The 17,931-nt window shown below is 44.4% G+C and overlaps 1 protein-coding gene and 1 non-coding gene across 2 annotated transcripts in view; one reads left to right on the forward strand and one right to left on the reverse strand.

Annotated features, from left to right (window-relative positions):
- Nucleotides 1–17,931, reverse strand: part of PTPRN2 (protein tyrosine phosphatase receptor type N2) — a 661,085-nt gene that overhangs the window by 217,588 nt on the left and 425,566 nt on the right. The gene's annotated exons all lie outside the window — the stretch shown is intronic.
- Nucleotides 15,879–16,015, forward strand: LOC119936439. The gene has a single exon (XR_005453765.1). It is a non-coding gene; the product is annotated as a small nucleolar RNA SNORA7 (small nucleolar RNA).

The raw sequence follows: 17,931 nt of genomic DNA on the forward strand, positions 1-17,931 counted from the left end.
GATGCCTGGATCACATGGGGGCACTTGTACCTCAGAGGCAGTGCAAGAGCCCATGACTTCATTAATCCAACTCTGGCTTTCCTGTTCTCTCACTGGAGAGGCTGGGACAAAGTGAAACATGGTCTGCCTCTCCATCCAACTATGTATCAGTAAAATGAGACTGCGACATTTAGGTAACACTTTGTTGCCCAAAGATTCCCAAGGCACATTAACTAGACCCGAGCTCTGTTTTCTCCGCTTGCATCCAAACTACGTAATTTCAATTACTGCACAGCTTGACATCCCTGGCTGATTGCTCCTGGCCACCTAGGACACGTAAGGACTCAGGTGTTTGGGATCAACAAACACCGGTCCCCAAGTGTTCTTCGATTGTAATGAGCATTCTTCCGCTCACTGCCACACCAGCACTATGTACCTCCCGGCAGCTTCCAGCTATTGAAATGACTCCAGGCACTCTGTATCTCCCCCTCCACAGAGCCTCACATGGACTTTGTGATCTAATGGGGCCGATGAAGGCCCTCACCCCTCATATATGACAGACCACCACTCTTCCCACCTTTGAGGCCTTATTAAAGTCACATCTCCTTCAAATGGCTTCCTGGAGCGAGCCCTCATTTCCCTTACTTTCTCTCCCTCTCATGTCAACTCTGCACTTGGATCTCTAAGCCCTTTTACCCAACCCTGAGCCCCGTACATATCCATAATTGATTTTAAAGTCTGTCTTCCAGACTGTAAGTTCCTTGTGGACAGGGAACATGTCTAGTGACTCTGTTCTGCTGTACTCTCCAAAGCACTTAGTACAGGGCTCTGCATCTTGTCAGTGCTCAATAAATACCAGTGATCGATCACAGGTCACCATAAATCATCATGCTGGATCCTGTCTCAGGACCTTCTCACAGGAAGGATATACTGGCATACTATTCTATTTATTTTGTTACTGATGTGCATATAGCTTTAATTCTATTTGTTCTGACGATTTTGACACCTGTTTCCATGTTTTGTTTTGTTGTCTGTCTCTCCCTTCTAGACTGTGAGCCCATTGTTGGGTAGGAACCGTCTCTATATGTTGCCGACTTGTACTTCCCAAGCGCTTAGTACAGTGCTCTGCACACAGTAAGCGCTCAATAAATACGATTGAATGAGTGAATGAATGAATTAACAGAGAATGTAAAAAATCCCTCTCCCACAGAGTCAGCATCTAGCCTAGATTCAGTCAGACACATCTCCAGCAAAGGCAGGATGAAGCCAAGGATAAGGAACAGAGCAGAAACTCATGAAGTTCTGTTTTCTAATGCCAGCTCTCCCATTAGCTTCCTGGGGGACAAACTCTCTGTACCTTCAGCTTTCCTTTCTGGAAAAAACCCAACCTATATAAGCTAGGGTCCGAGGGAGAAGAGAGAAATACAAGTGACTGCATAGCACCTTGAAAACATGCAGGGCTACTGGAATGTTTAATTACAACAATAGCCCAGTCAGATAGCAAAATAATAAGCTCTTGGATGAAACCCCAGAAGTAAGCATTTTCACCCAGCTTATCTGAAAGAATAAAAAAAAATTCCTGCATTATGCTGTGTGTGGCCAAATAAAGTACACAGAAAGTAAATTCCAGGTGGGTGAAATGAAATTTCCACATTAAAAAAATTCCCCATGAACTGTCAAAGTCCATCCATTGTCCAACTAAATCACATACATATGTTACAGAGAAGGAAAATCCTCTTAGGCTCAAGTGATGAAAAATCAGTCACCAGGTTATCTTGTTCTGCAAGTAGTGATGAAAAGATTTATGACTTTTCTGGACGGAGGTCATGTCCTTAAGTGCAGGTCTTGTAAGATCAACTGAATGATCTTTTCCTATTCATTAATGGCTCGCAGCATTTGCTGGAACGAGGGTGCCAGTGTAGGGGGACTGCAGATCCGCAACACAGTGGCTATCAAAGTGCATCTGTACCAGTTGCACACAGCTTTATATACTCCAGAAGAAACCACCTTCAGTGGGCATCTCTAAGCACAAAAACGGCTTGACCCCACTTAGGTGTGCTTTGAGTTGCTGTACTTTGATTTGGGCTTTGTAATCAGGCATCAAAACGAGGCACTGAAATGGCCCAAAGCAAGAGACCTCCTAAAAGTCCACGACTAAATTGGCTAATTCAAGAAAACATAAAAGCAACCTAAAGTTGGAGCCTCGTTGTAGACAAAGGGACCAACCCTCAAGCCATGCCTCAGTTGATTAGGGATGGGCAGAAAAGAATAACGCCTGGTCACTGCAACACAACAATTAATGTAAGCTCTTTATGGGTGGGGAACATAGCTACCCACTCTGTTACACTGAACTCTCCCAAGTGCTTAGTACATTGCTCTGCACACACTATGCCCTCAATAAATATGATTGATTGATTAATGTCTTTGAGAGATCAGGATGTAGTACGATGCGTAGCCTGGTCTCACTTCAGAACATGAGGTCATAAGCCATGCCATGGTCAGCGTGTTGGCCCACTCATCCCCATGTTCCACCTCTGACAAAAGCAAGAAGTCCCTAGTACAGTGCTCGGGACACAGTAAGTGCTCAATAAATACTACCTGCCACATTTGAGCTGCTACAAGACAAACCAAGCAGGAAGAACTCTGTTGTGGGTTGTTCTCTTTATGAAGAACATTCATTGCCTAGTACTTAGGTATGTGCATGCACTGTCAATTGTATATTTATTTGTTCAGCTATTTGAACCTGATCCATTCATATCATTACCAGTTATATCACTGCTTTCCACTTGTCCCCATAACTTGTGTTCTTCCCACTCCCGTTATATCGTAAGCCCCTTGAGGGCAGGGAGCTTGTACTCTATTCCTAGTTTACTCTCCCCAGTGCTGAGAAGAGTGCTTTGTATTCCAAGGCTGCTCAAGCAATACGATCGATCAGTTGCTTGTGAGCTCCTCTCCTGGGGGTGGGATTCCCATACATCTGTAGGCAGGATAGCTTGCTGAGAGTACCCTACAGGAGTCACTCCATTTTTTTAAATGGTATTTGTTAAGCGCTTACTATGTGTCAAGCACTGTGGAAAGCACTGGGGTAGATACACGATAGATTGGATATGGTCCATGTCCCACACGGGGTTCGCAGTTTGCATTTTTCAGATCAGGTAACTGAGGTCCAGAGGAGTTATGTGACTTGCCCCAAGACACAAGGCAGAAAAGTGGCAGAGGTGGCACTGGAACTCAGGTCCTCTGATTCTCTGGCCACTGCTCTTTCCACATGGCATTTCTATTTGATTTCAAACACTTGCTCTAGGAATGCATAACCATATGAAGCAAGCCAAATGTAGTCCCGCCACGAAAGTCAAATGAAATAAATCATTTTAGGTTATCCTTATTGGCAGAAAGAAAGCCTTCTACTTGCCAGGGGATAATGTTAGAGGCAGAAGGGTAAGGAGTTTAAATTATCTCACACTCTGACATAATCATTCAACAGCAACCAATCCCTAACCTGGTTGTTAGGCAGTAATAATAATGATTATGGTATTTGTTAAACACTTACTATGTGCCAGGCACCCTACTAAGCGCTGGGTATGAGCAAATTGGGTTGGACACAGTCCCTGTCCCCTGTGGGGCTCACAGCCTCAATCCCCATTTTACAGATGAGGTAACTGAAGCCCAGAGAAGTGAAGTGACTTGCCCAAGGTCACACAGCCAACAAGAGGTGGAGCTGGGATTAGAACCTAAGACCTTCTGACTCCTAGTCCTGTATTCTATCCATCATACCATGTCCTCCCCACCACTTCACAACCCTCTAGTTGCCTCATATTTACCAGGTGAATGTCTTTTTTTTCCTCTCAAAGTCCTCTTGAACTTGAAACATTTTAATCAATACCTTACTGAAGAGAGATCATTTTCTAACTTCTAAAATATGATCATCCAATTCACAGCTGCCCTTCACACTGTATTTTCAGTTTCATTACAATGCACTTTTTAGGTCTAATTTGATTATGTACTATACAGGTAGGAGTTACTAATAACCAGAAATTGAACTATTAAAAGGAGTCTAATTGATTCCGCCTGCCTCCTCATTAAGCACTAGATGCATTAAGCAGTTTAGTCCTATGTGAAGCGGCAACTGAGGAACTACAGAAATAACTCACTTTACTGAGAAGTGTTTGTTCCATCTCGAGAAAAGAAGTGCAGTGATTTATGCTGCAGTTTTATTTAGATCTCAAGCACATATCATGAGTGTTATTCATTAATCCATTTTGGTGAGATGTCATGCTCCCACTATGGTGACGGCAACGCATATTTTTTTAATGCTGAACGCCACATGAAAACAGAACACAAATCCCCATTTCTTCCCCCACTGTGCAGAGAAATCTGTGGGTGACAGAGTGTAGTCAAAAAGCACATTTGCAGCCTGCATGAAAACAAATGTTATGATGGAGGAATGGACGGGGGGAGAGAAACAATTTTTAGAAGGAGCTCAAACCATCATTTACCCTTGTGGGAGAAAGTGATGGACTTGACATTTTATGTCTCTATTACCGAATAAGATTTCAAGAAAAAATCTTTGTGAGGAAAGTGTTTTATTAAACAGCACTCCAAAGAGAGAGATTGAAAATGGTTTGGACTTATTTGAGGACAGAAACAAAACCTTTGGCTGACCATATTGCTCTTTCCCAGAAGAGAGCAGATTTTGGTGTTTTCTGGTCTTCAGATGGATGTTTCTTATAAACCTAAACCCCCCTTAGTTAGGAGTTTCATTGTTTTCTAATCTGTGGGGGTACAAATGAGAAGATGCCCATTACTAGAAGCACTTAGCCAGGGCCTACACTACCGGGAAAATTGACTACTTTCCTTGTCAATGTGCACTCTGCACTGTGGATTCATATTTTCATTTCACAGTTCCCAAATGAACACTTTCTCAAAATGAGCCCTAATAGTGGCTATTGAAATGCTCACACAGGATCTAGGCAAACACGCCTAATGTAGACAACCACTTCATGGGCTTCTAGGACAAATAGAGTGTTTTACCAGTGGGTTTTGTATTTGGGTTAGAGCTTCGGCGTCTTTAGGTTTCCTAGGAACAAAGTGTTGGCCACGCACGGGGGATAAATAATTATTTCCACAAACAGGTTGGCCCCATTAGAAGTGGTCCCTTCTTAAAGTCACACTGCATGAAGCAGGTCACCTAGGATGTTCCAGTTTTTTGACCTAGTTGTGCCAGGGGACAAGCTAAGAAAATAATCCTCAGGTTTGGTCATTTTCTTCGCTCGGGTCTAAATTCCTCATGATTTTATTTCATGATTTCCGGTTAGCCCTTGGCTCCTCTCTGTACCCCATATCCTACTTAATCATCCTTTCCATCAAGATACAGGAACACTCTTCTAGTATATAAAACAGAATTGTTCCTCAATCCTTTCCAGAGTCCTGGTACTGATGTGCCAGTGGGCAGTTAGCAGCAAAAATTGAAGAGGCACAGCACCCATTTTCAGTTTTAATAAGATGAATTTGCCCTCAGCAATTCTTGGCTGCCTAGCCCAAATTCTTCCAGGTCTTGGCCTGTGATCAATGTTAATTGGCCTGGCTCACGAAGGTAGCACTTAGCATGTTCCCTCTAACTATAGAAAAACCCCATGCAGCCGCCTCAGAAGCCACCATCTCTTTCCACATCAAGCAAAAACTCCTTACCATCGGCTACAAAGCGCTCCATCAGCTTACCCTATCTTCCATTTCGATTCTCTTCACCCTATTCTCCAGCACACCTAACTGTACCTCACGAATAATGATAATAATTAAATACCAAATACTAAATGACGTGGCATTTGTTAAGCACTTACTATCTGCCAACCACTGTACCAAGCGCTGGGGTAGACAAAAGATAATCAGTTCACAATCCCTATCCGACGTGAAGCTCACAGTCCAAGGGGGAGAGAGAAGGTGTATTTCATTCCCCATTTTGCGGATGATGAAACTGAGGCACAGAGTTAAATGACTCACCCAAGGTCGCACAGCCAGCAGACAAGTGGCAGAGCTGAGATTAGAACTCAGGTCCCCAACTCCCAGGCCCATGCTCTTTCCACAAGGCCATGTTGCTCGTTCTCAATTCTCCTGCTGTCCCCCCGGCCTGGAATCCTTCATGCCCCGAGATCGGTCAGTTTACCACTATCCCCATCTTCAGATCCCTACTAAAACCCACCTTCTATGGGAAACTTTCTCCCATTGATTCACAACACGGGTCAGGACAAACCAAAAGCCACCCTTAGCAGGCATATGTTTTCTTCCTATTGTGATCACTTACATACACATGTACATTTTATTTGTATATTCAAATATTTATTAAATTATTTCATCCTGATATAGTTGCACTATTTCTGGTTATATTCTGTTTTTCCTCCTGCTTTACTGCTAAGTAATTTGGGCCTCTGTGTCTTCCCCATTAGATGGGAAATTCTTTGAGGGAAGGGAATGTGTCTTGCTTCTACTGTAGTCTCTCCCAGGTGCTTAGAATAGAGCTTTGCCTTCCTGTATGTGCTCAATGAATTCCACTGACTGTTCGATTGACTGAAGATTTTCCAGGGACCATGTGAACAGCAACTGCTTCTTTGAACGTTTCCTTTAAAATAAACATATTTATGCTCTTTTTCTATCTCTCTGCTCTTCTCTTAAATTATCTCCAGTTTGCATCTTTCTGGGTATTGTGTACCTTCAAATGATCAAGGCAGTCACTGCATGATTTTTTAAACAATAATGTGTTTGTCAGATTTATGTATAAGTGAGTATGCCTTTCTTGCTCTGCTCTTCAGCAACCTGTGTTAGCTCTCCATGGTGAGAGATGCCAGCAGTAGGGGCGGCTGATGTCGCCACTGACGGGGACGATGAGAGGTGGAGGAAAAATCTTTTTTTCCAAAGCTGAATCAGAAGCTGCTGATGTACCTGAACTAGCTCTTCCAGGAAAAGGCTAATAGTTTGGTGTGAAGTCAGAAAGTCATCATCCAGCAACATTGTAAACATTGTGGCTAGTTTGGGCCTACCACAGCCAAATAATAATAATAAGATGGCATTCGTTAAGTGCTTACTATGTGCCAAGCACTGTACTAAGCACTGGGGGGATACAAGGTAATCAGGTTGTCCCACATGGGGCTCACAGTCTTACCTCCTTCCCTTCCCCACAGCACCTGTATATATGTATATATGTTTGTACATATTTATTACTCTATTTATTTATTTTTTTTACTTGTACATATCTATTCTATTTATTTTATTAATGTGTTTGGTTTTGTTCTCTGTCTCCCCCTTCTACACTGTGAGCCCACTGTTGGGCAGGGACTGTCTCTATATGCTGCCAACTTGAACTTCCCAAGAGCTTAGTACAGTGCTCTGCACACAGTAAGCGCTCAATAAATACGATTGATTGATTAATCCCCATTTTACAGATGAGGTAACTGAGGCCCAGAGAAGTTAAGTGACTTGCCCAAAGTCACACAGCAGTGGCGGAGCCAGGATTAGAACCCATGACCTTGGACTCCCAAGCCCGTGCTCTTCCCACTGAGCCACGCTGCTTCTCAAGTGACCATGGCTGACCTCTGGATCACTGCCACTTTTCGGTACCCACAGCCACTGTCTTGGACAGTGTGGGTGTGTGCAGAGAGTTTCCCAGTGCAGGTAGAGGATGGTGGAAGCAGAAGAGGAAGAGATTCCCCCTTTCCTTTTCCTCATCCCTATCTCTCTTCCTTTCCCCCCATTCTCTCCTCCCCCATTTTTCTTTCTCTTTCTGGGTGATCAACAGGGTTGATATTAGCATAGCAAATGTCTTTGGGCATTTGATATTTACCCTACTCTCAACCTCACAGCACTTATGTACATATCATAAATTCATCAACAAATGCATCAATAATTTATGTGTCAAATTATTTATATAATGTCTGTCTCCCTCTGTAAATTGTAAGCTCATTGTGGGCAGGAAACTTGTCCGCTAACATTGTTGTACTGTACACTCCCAAGTGCTTAGTACTGTGCTCTGCATGTAGTAAGTGCTCAATAAATACCACTGATTGATAGGTTCAGTCTACCGAATCATTGGAAACAAGTATGCCACCTACAGTGTGCAGTTATAATCTTTGCTTGAGTATCTTTTTTTTTAAAATGATATTTGGTAAACACTCTGTGTCAAACACTGTTCTAAGTGCTGGGGTAGATACAAGTTATTTAGGTTAGACACAGCCCCTGTACTGCTGGGGACTTACAATCTAACTAGGAGGGCGGACAGGAGAACTGAGGCACAGAGAAGTTAAGTGACTTGCCCATGGTCACACAGCAAGCATTTATAATAATAGCACTTATTAAGTACTATGTGCAAAGCACTGCTCTAAGCGCTGGAGAGCTTACAAGGTGATCAAGTTGTCCCACGGGGGGCTCACAGTCTTAATCCCCCATTTTACAGATGAGGTAACTGAGGCACAGAGAAGTTAAGTGATTTGCCCAAAGTCACACAGCTGACAACTGCAGAGCTGGGATTTGAACCCATGACCTCTGACTCCAAAGCCCGCGCTCTTGCCACTGAGCCACGGCAAAGCTGGCATTAAAACCCAGGTTCTCTAACTCCCAAGTCAATGCTCTTTCCACTGGGCCATGTTTCACTCCTCCAATTCCAAATACTACTAAAGAAAAGAAAGCATCTCATTCCCTCTTACTATTTATCCTCCTCTTTCCTTTTATATCATGCACTTGAAAGGAGTTTTTATTTAATTCCTAGTCATTTCATTAAAATGGAAAAACTGTACCAGTGGTTCTAGGTTTAAAGACAACAAAAAGGATAGTAGTTTATCAAGGCAAAAAGGTAGTTTATGCTCAAACATCCTAGTTAAAAGTTGAAAGCACATTTTTCTTACGAATTAGGCGGCAGTGGAAGTCAGAGACACAGGAAAGGAAGAAATACACTTTTAAACATGCAGGGAATTGAAAGAGGCAAAAGAGAAGAAACTAAGATGCCTGGAAAATAGATCAGATAAGAAGACTGCTGCACTTAACCTGCATTTTTTCCAACCTGTGAACAGTTTATGTATCTCAGCAGTATAATTACTGAGGAACCAAAGCCATGATGAAAATATCAACTGGCTTAAAAATCAAAGTTAAATCCCAATTACCCTAACATTAATAAATACCATACACCATCTTTTGCAAGGTAGGGCTGAAGCAATGGAACTCACAGGGAAAACAAAGTCACAGCAAGGGACCCCAAAGCTATTCTGCCCACGGAGTAACCACAGAGACACTGGAATAGCCTGATTTTACTTAAAGGAGCATGAAGAACCAGTATGTGTCCAGTAGAATTCTGCAACTGTTATATCATTATATAAAGAATAGTGTGGTTTTCCACCAAATTCAAGTAGCACATGGACTCCGAAACAATCAACGCTAATTAAGTGACTTCCTCTCTTTGGCCTAGTCTAGCCATGTGCTTGTAGGTCCGTGGGCCCCCAGAGTCAGTGAGAGGCAAATCAGAACCCGAATGGGCAGCAACTGTTTAGGTCTAAACTTTCTCAAAGGGAGGGAGAGATCTGGCGGTCAGGCCATTAGACCCCAGTGCAACACAAACTGTGGCTATGCTCTAAAGAAACCACACTTGAATATTCAAATGTTCAAATAACTAGGCGCTTCCCTTCATTTCCTGGCTGATTAGAAATCTGCTTTCTGTACCAAGGCCGTGTTTACAGGGCATTCATGGAACAGACAGACAGTGTAATCTGCTTTCTCTGCAGTTGACAGCACACAGAGATGTTCACTGTAGAACTCAATGATGTACAAGGAATTTGTCTGCTAGGAGATAACTGGCCCTTTTCTTAACCCTCTCGTGATGGATTGTGGGAGGGAGACAAAATAAGAATCTGCTTCCCGGCTGATAAGTCATTTCTGATCTCTAAAAGGAGAGCCAGGACCATTATAAAGGTGAAACTATTTATGGCTTGTTTGGAAAGAAGCGATTACAACATGTATGAGGCAGCCGGAAACCTATATTTCCTCCAGTATTTGAAATAAAATGTACTCTGCCACACTGAGGGGACTTCATCACTTTGAGTTCATGCTTTCCAGGCTCATAGCCTGGGCCTACATTGCCTAGAAGTCAGTTCTTAATCAATGCATTTGTTGAGCACTTAGCATGTACAGAGCACTCTACTAAGTGCTAAGTCAGTACTATGGTGCATGTAAGAAATAATAATTAATAATTATGGTACTTGTTAAGCATTTACTATGTGCCAAGCACTGTTCTGAGTGCTGGGGTAGATGCAAGTTAATTAGGTTGGACACGGTCCCTGTCCCACATTGGGCTCACACTCTTAATCCTCGTTCAACAGATGAGGTAACTGAGGCTCTGAGAAGTTAAGTGACTTGATTAAGGTTGCACAGCAGACAGGATTAGAACCCAAGACCTTCTGAATTCTAGGCCCTTGCTCATCTAGAGAGCCCATCTGGGGAATTTAAGTTTCAAAAAGGACTTTTTTGGCTTGAATGATTTCTTCTTATGCATCAGGTTCCCTGAATCTTGGCCCAATTTCAGTTTGGGGTGGGGAAGAGGGGCAGAATCCCATGGCCTGGCCCATCCCTCCCCTTCCAGGCTGTGCGCCTTTGAGCCCGGGCATAATCTGCATTCCTGAGAACTGGGGCTACAGGAGGCTGCAATCAGTTCAGCCCTTAACCCCACCATGTAGCAGCCTGCAGCGCATGGCTCATGGAATCTGGTTGTGGGGGGACAAGAAGAGAGGGCAGGATCAGGCAGTTCTGTTTGACCAGGGCTTCCAGGCACGTGGAGATCCCTCCAAGATTGCGTTGGCCAAAGGGGGACGTTTGGAGGGAAGTGGGGTTGTAAACAAGGCTAGTTGAGGGTCTGTGGTTCTTTTCTAAGGTTTGCCTTAGGTCCACCGGGTGCCCTCAGGCCTGTTTTTGATTTCCCCAGCGGCCCTACAGGCATGATCGGTCAGCCAACACCATCTGCTGGACGCACATGATGACCTGATCTGTGAATTGCTCGTGGTGTATGCTACACTGCCTTCTGGAGCGTCAAGGCCACACAGTGTGAATGTCTTGTGCTTACCTCACACACTTCTGGGTTCTCAACAGACCCTAAACAACAGCAAGAGGTTGAGGAACCGTAATGACACCTCCCTTTCCCTGGATATGACAATGGAATTCCACAGAGACTTCCATAATGCTGCAGGAATCTGAGGTAAAAAATATCGACTCTACTTCTTACAAATTCAAACCAAAAAGGAAATTCCAGGGAAAATCTTTCCACAAAGGAACGACAGTTAATTCCATCGAACAGGAGAAAGGGAACCGTTCCAGAGGCCCTCTCCTTCGATGGGATGCTGGGTCCTAGGGCTGGCTTGCTTGAGCGGAGTTTGGCAATACAGAACTTTATCACAGTTATTCAGAGTCACTGGCTCAGTAGAGCAAAGTTTCTGAGAGATATTTTCTTCGCCCCAGGAGGCAAGTTTTGTTTCAGCTCCAACCCTGACTTTACGCACTGAACAACAAACCCTTTGCCCTGAAGATTAGAGGCTGAGCGGATGCTTCCTGCAAGATCTGAAGGAATTCTATTTTGCTTGTTTCCAGCTGCCTTCTCTTGTGTGCACCCTCCCTCTCTCCCCAACCAACACACACACCCCACCCTCCCACCCCAACAACACACTTAGCCAGGACTCCAGTCCCCAGCCTTGTGGTTTCCCAAACTAATTATTTGGCTAAAATGAACCTGGGAAGTGAAGCCAGATTCAAACCATTTAGGCTTATTTTCAATCATAGCTAAAAGCTCTTTATCCTTCTCTTAATCAATCAATCAAGGTTATTTATTGAGCACTTACTGTGTGCAGAGCACCGTACTAAGTGCTTGGTAGAGTACAATAGAGCAGAGTTGGTAGACATGTTCCATGCCCATAAGGGAAGGGAACTATTTCAGGACGCTCACGTGCTTTGGCCTGCCACTCTTAATGAACCCGAATTCTGACCTTCCGTAACACCTCGCGATGTCAGCCTCCATTCTAACTGCAGGGTCAGAAGCCCAACAGAATGGAGAGTGAGAAAAGTCCTGGGACCCAACCTCCAACCCACGTCATCAACACCCTGGTAACCCCACAGCTCTCTTCGCTGGTCCTTATTGCCTTCACAAATGTGATACAAGCCATGCATGCAGACAACCATTACCTTCAGGCCCCCAACGCTAAATTATTTAATAAGCTCATGAGACAAGAGGACACACTTCACCCAGCATTTGGACTTTTGTTATAAGAAGAAACTTTGTGAGGCCAGGGGTTCAAGATGGGTGTAGATACAAACATGGATAAGCTGTTACTAACTGATTACTAGAGGAACAGTTCAGGCTGTAGAAGGGGAAAAGTAGGATGTGCAATGTCCCGCAACCACTGGAAAGCAGTGTGGCCTAGGGGAAAGAGCTCAGGCCTGGGAATCAGAGGACACGGGTTCTAATTCCGGCTCTGTCACTTGCCTGCTGAGGGAAGTTGGGCAAGTCACTTCACATCTCGGTGCCTCAGTTTCCTCATGTGTAAAATGGGGATGGAGACTGTGAGTTCCATGTGGGCCAGGAACCGTGTCCAACCCAATTTGCTTGTAACCACCCCAGCGCTTCGTACAGTGCCTTGCACATAGTAAGCACTTAACAGATATCATAATAATTATTATTGTTATGTTGGGTGTCCCATCGGTCTAACTCAGCCAAGGAGGTGCTTATGTCATTTAGGTTCTTAAAGAAGCTTGCTCTTCCCACCAGACCACTCTGGGCCATCACCAGGAGCTCCCGACACCCTCCAACTGGGTCACCCAAGTCTTCGGCTCCCCACATGCCCCGAGTCAATGGGGCCACATGGGATTAAATGGCAGCAGCCTCAGACTCCTACAAATTTTAAAGTGTGGTCTAATAATGATAATAATAATGATATTGTGGCTGTCTTCAAACTCCTCCTCACCTTATTCTTAGATGGTGATTCTCCCGAGGGCCAGGTACTATATCTTCATTCTCATCTACGTATTTTATTCCTAGCGCTTAGTATAGTGCTCTGCATGAAAACTAAAATGCGGATGTGGATAACATACTGAAGTCATTTGGGAGTCTACTGGTCACCCTGAATTGCAGGGCGAGTCTCCTCTGAGGAGCAAGCGCCTATCAAACTGCCTTTCTGTAAGGGTGAGGCTGGAGTTGGAAGAGGTTAAATAACTCAGCCAAGAACACTCAGCTAGTCTGGGGCCTAGGGTTTTTGCCATTTTAGAAGCGACTTTAATCGGGGAGTCGTCTCTCGCTTTCAACACCCTTTATGCACCCCTGGCATTAATGAGCTTCAGCTTAAAACAGTTTGACTTTTTCTTAATTATAAAAAAGAGAAGCTTGTCAAGGACAGCGGAAAGCCTATATTTACATGGTGAAACTTGCTCCGAAAGCAGGCCAAGGAGCTGATTTATTGCTGTTTTTAACTGCAATTCACTATGTTGTACTTTGCCGTTACAACAATGTCAGTCCACTTTAACTAGTTGTCTGGAAAATGTGCATTTAATTTGTTACAAAAGAAGTCTGGGACATCATCCATTTGGCCTACAACTCATGCAAAAGAAAATGAGGATTAATATTTTTAATCCTGAAAATCCCATTTTTGAAAGAAAAATAAAACGTGGGTGAGGATAACATGCAGAAAGACATAAAACCCCAATCTTCCACTTCTAACTACTGCTGAGGGGCTCAGTCCAGTACCCCAACTCAAGGCAGGACCCATAAGGGTTTCATTTTAGGCTTTTTGGGTGGTGGGACAGGTGTCTGGGAACCTCAGGCTGAGAACCCTTATTAGCAGGCTTGGAGGAGGGAGAGGTTGGGAATTATTATTATTAAGCTAGCACAGCCTAGAGAAAGGGCTTAGGCCTGGAAGTGAGAAGATCTGGGCTCCAATTCAGGCTTCGCCACTCATCTGCTGAGTGACCTAGGGCAAGTCACTTAACTGCTCGGTGCCTCAGTCACCTTATCTGTAAAATGGGGATTAAATTCTCCTCCCTCTAATTTAGACTGTGTGTGTCACGTGGGATTAACCTTATATCTACCTCGGCACTTAGGTACTGGGCCTGGAATGTATTAAGCACTTATCAACAAGTACCACACACACAAAAAAGACCACGGAAGTGGGTCAATGTAGTTCCAAGTAGGGTGTTCTTGTTGGTTTTTGCTGGAGGAGCGTCCTGTCAAGAAGTCTGTTCTCTGGGCACTTTGCAGAACGTGTGACAGACGCCACTGTGGCATCCAGGCAGGAATCCGGCATAAAATCTGAGCAACTAATTCTGCCATACTTTTTAAAGGTATATTTTATGCAATGCTACAAGGAAACTGTCTGTCTTTCCAAATGTCTGAGAAGGAACAGGTACCTGTGAAACATCACTGAAGATGTTTGGGGCTTCAATAGCCACCCTCGCACTGCAGATGGGGAAATAAAGAAGAGACTTGAATCATTATTCTCTTTAAGAGGGAAAATGCTCTTTGATGGGTCAAGTGACTCCTGAGGCACCTGGTAGGAGATGGGAGAACGCAATGACACATTCATTCAGACACGCTCAGACTGCGCATTCCGCCCTCATTTCAGTTGTCGTGTGCCCACGGTGTGCTGGGTCTTGCTGAAAATACACGCATGACTCAGTCTCTCCTCTCTGGGGTCTCCCCTCTGGAGTGGTCTGATCCAACTTTCACAAATGGAGCATATCTGCCCACGGGAACGTTCTTGGTTTCAAAATGATTTGTGTCCAGGGAGGAGACGTGCAACTTGTAAGAAAGGTATTATAAAGCACTGAAAGGGCCTGGTGATTCAATGGCTCCTATACATTCTCACACTAATACCCGGTAATAGGGCTTGAAACCAAAGGTTCTCAGTAATAATGATAATATGTGCCAAAGCGGTGTATTCAGTGCTTACTACGTGCCAAAGCGATGGGCTGAGCATTGAGGTAGATGGAAGATAATTAGAACAGACCTAAACGTTGTCCCACATGGAGCTCACAGAATGAGGTAGGAATAGGCAGCCACAATGTAGGGTTGGAACCCCCAAGGAAAACAGCTTGGGATGACGCATAAACACAAATGCTAGCTAGGGATATTCCTTGCCAAGCGAAGGCATGAAAAACTGATCCCAGGCCGGGAAAGAGACCGCCTTGAAGTCACTGAGAGAGAGAGGTTTAAGCATGAAGGACTTTGAAACTGCCCCGAGGAACTGAAGCAAAAATGGCAGCCATATCAGCGAGAAGACAGGAAGCAGCCGCCCTGTGTTGGGAATGAAAATGAGATGGAGGATTTGTTCCAAGATCCCCTAGAACACAGACCTTGGCTCTGCTTTGCGAGTTCAGCGGTCCAGACCACACGGCTCTGCTCCAAACACCCACATCTCTTCAAAGCAACATCAGAAGGGGCGATAAATTTATACATAAAAGTGGATTTGGATATCTTATTCATCTCATATTTGTGTCCAGTTCCTTCGCTTTTAAAAAGAAATAACCCACATATTGAGCTGAAAAATACCAGCCTAGAGTTCTGAAGATAATAAAGGTAGATAAATTTCCATGTTTCTTCTTAAAAAAAATTCATGCGGTTTCCACTTATTTTTCCCATTATTTTGAGGTACATGAACCAAAAAACACTGGAGTTGTGAAAGGTAGATCTTTTCTGACTTTCGATATCCTGGAATACAATGCCACATAAGGGCTAATACATTGTTTTAGGATCAATTAAATGTGATCGGTTCAAATATGACTGAATTTTTTTCAGTGACTCCAGACTTTAAGCTCATTGTGGGCAGGGAGTGTGTCTACCAACTCTGTCATCTTGTACTCTCCCAAGCGCTTATTACAGTGTCCTAAATACAATACCCTTCTCAGGATCACAATTGGAGAGTTCCAGTACTCTACCAGTCTTGGCTGCGGCAGGAAGAGTTGAGCAGAGGCATACCCATTCCATTCCTAGCTTGGGCAGTGGCTAGTGAGTGGAAGGCAATCTGCTACAAGTCAAAACTTCCCTGTGCTGGGCAGCAGCGGCATGGGAGAGAATCGAGGGCAGAAGACTCGAGTTTACCGCGCGGAAGAAGGCAATGGTAAAACACTTCCATATTTTCACCAAGAAAACTCTATGGATACGCTAGCAGAATGATTGCAGACGGAGGTGGGGCGTTCTGGGAGAGATGTGTCCATGGCACCGCTATGGGTCGGAGAGGATTCGACAGCACAGGATTTGACAAATACAGTAAATGCCCGATAAATACGACTGGTTGAAGTATGATCGACTCCCTCCGTCTGCTTGAAAAATAGCTTGCTATATGACAAAGGATGTTCCTGAACCTGAGAAGTAAAATTACCCAGCCTAAGCCTAGAATCCAATCAAGTAATCAACGGAATTTATTGAGCACCTACTGAAGGCAAAGCACTGTACTTGGGGGAGTTCAACAAAAGCAAATTTCATGTTCCCTGTCCTGGAGGAGCTGGTAAGCCAACAGACTCACTGCTCAGACACAGATCCTTCACCCCTTTTGGGATAAGCTCCTGACCCCAAGCACTGGAAATCCTACCCCACAGCTGTGGGAAAGCCTACAGCCTTTCCCATCTACTGCACAATTTCTGTTTCAGCAAGATTCTGCCCCTGAGGGCAGGAATCATGTCTTCCGACTCCACTGTACTCTCCCAAGCACTTATTACAGTGCTCTGCACACACTAACTTCCCAATAAATACCACTGACTGATTAATCCTCATATCCATACTTGCCTTGGGCCAATGAATCAATGAAACAATCAACTGCACCTTACTGAAAAATCACTGTGTGCAGAGCACTGCATTAAGCAGCATGGCTCAGTGGAAAGAACCCAGGCTTGGGAGTCAGAGGTCATGGGTTCTAATCCTGGCTCCGCCACTTGTCAGCTGTGTGACTTTGGGCAAGTCACTTAACTTCTCTGGGCCTCAGTTACCTCATCTGTAAAATGGGGATTAAGACTGTGAGCCCCACATGGGACAACCTGATCACCCCCAACGCGTAGAACAGTGCTTCGCACATAGTAAGCACTTAACGAATGACATTATTGTTATTATTATTATTAAGCTCTTGGGAGAGTGCAATATAACCAAGTTCGTAGATATCTTCCCTGACCACAAGGAACTTACAGCCTAGAGAGAGGAGCTTTCAGTCTAGAATGAATTCAAGACTGAGTGAATTCAGGATCAACCTTTTTCTTGGATCTCTCCATGAAGTGCGGGATTTGATTGACTTGTCAAAAGTGTTGATGGTTTTCCAGTCTGTTGCTTATGCCGACAGGGCTCGTGGGCAGAGAGGGACTCTTCAATCTGGCTGATCTGACACTGTTCACCTGCAGGTTGCTGAATGCTCAGGGGTGATGGTGGACTGGGACAACCCAGCTTACTGGCCTCTTACTTGCCCAAGAGCGGGGAAGGGGAGCCGAAAGGCAAGAGAAATGTGCTTACCCTTCTTGAACCTTCCCTGCAGCTGCTTATTTATTTATATTTATGTCTGTCTCCCTCAACAGACTGAAAGCTCATTGTGGGCAGGGAATGTGTCTGTTATACTGTTGTACTGTACTCTCCCAAGCACTTAGTACAGTGCTCGGCACACAGTAGGGTGCTTAATTAATACAACTGCTTCTGGGACCAGTCTTGTCTCGCTTGTTACCATCCTCTTGCTGACCTCCTCCCTCCTGTAATTCCCTCCTCCTTTTCATCTGGCAGACCACTGTTCTCCCCAACTTCAGGGCCGTTTTGAAATCAGGCTTTCCCTGACTAATCTCTCACCTCTTCTAGACTGCGAGCCCGCTGTTGGGTAGGGCCCGTCTCTATATGTCGCCAACTTGTACTTCCCAAGCGCTTAGTACAGTGCTCGCACACAGTAAGCGCTCAATAAATACGATTGAATGAATGAATGA

This window comes from Tachyglossus aculeatus, chromosome 13 (genome assembly GCF_015852505.1).
Source record: "Tachyglossus aculeatus isolate mTacAcu1 chromosome 13, mTacAcu1.pri, whole genome shotgun sequence".
In the NCBI taxonomy this organism is placed as follows: Eukaryota; Metazoa; Chordata; class Mammalia; order Monotremata; family Tachyglossidae; genus Tachyglossus; species Tachyglossus aculeatus.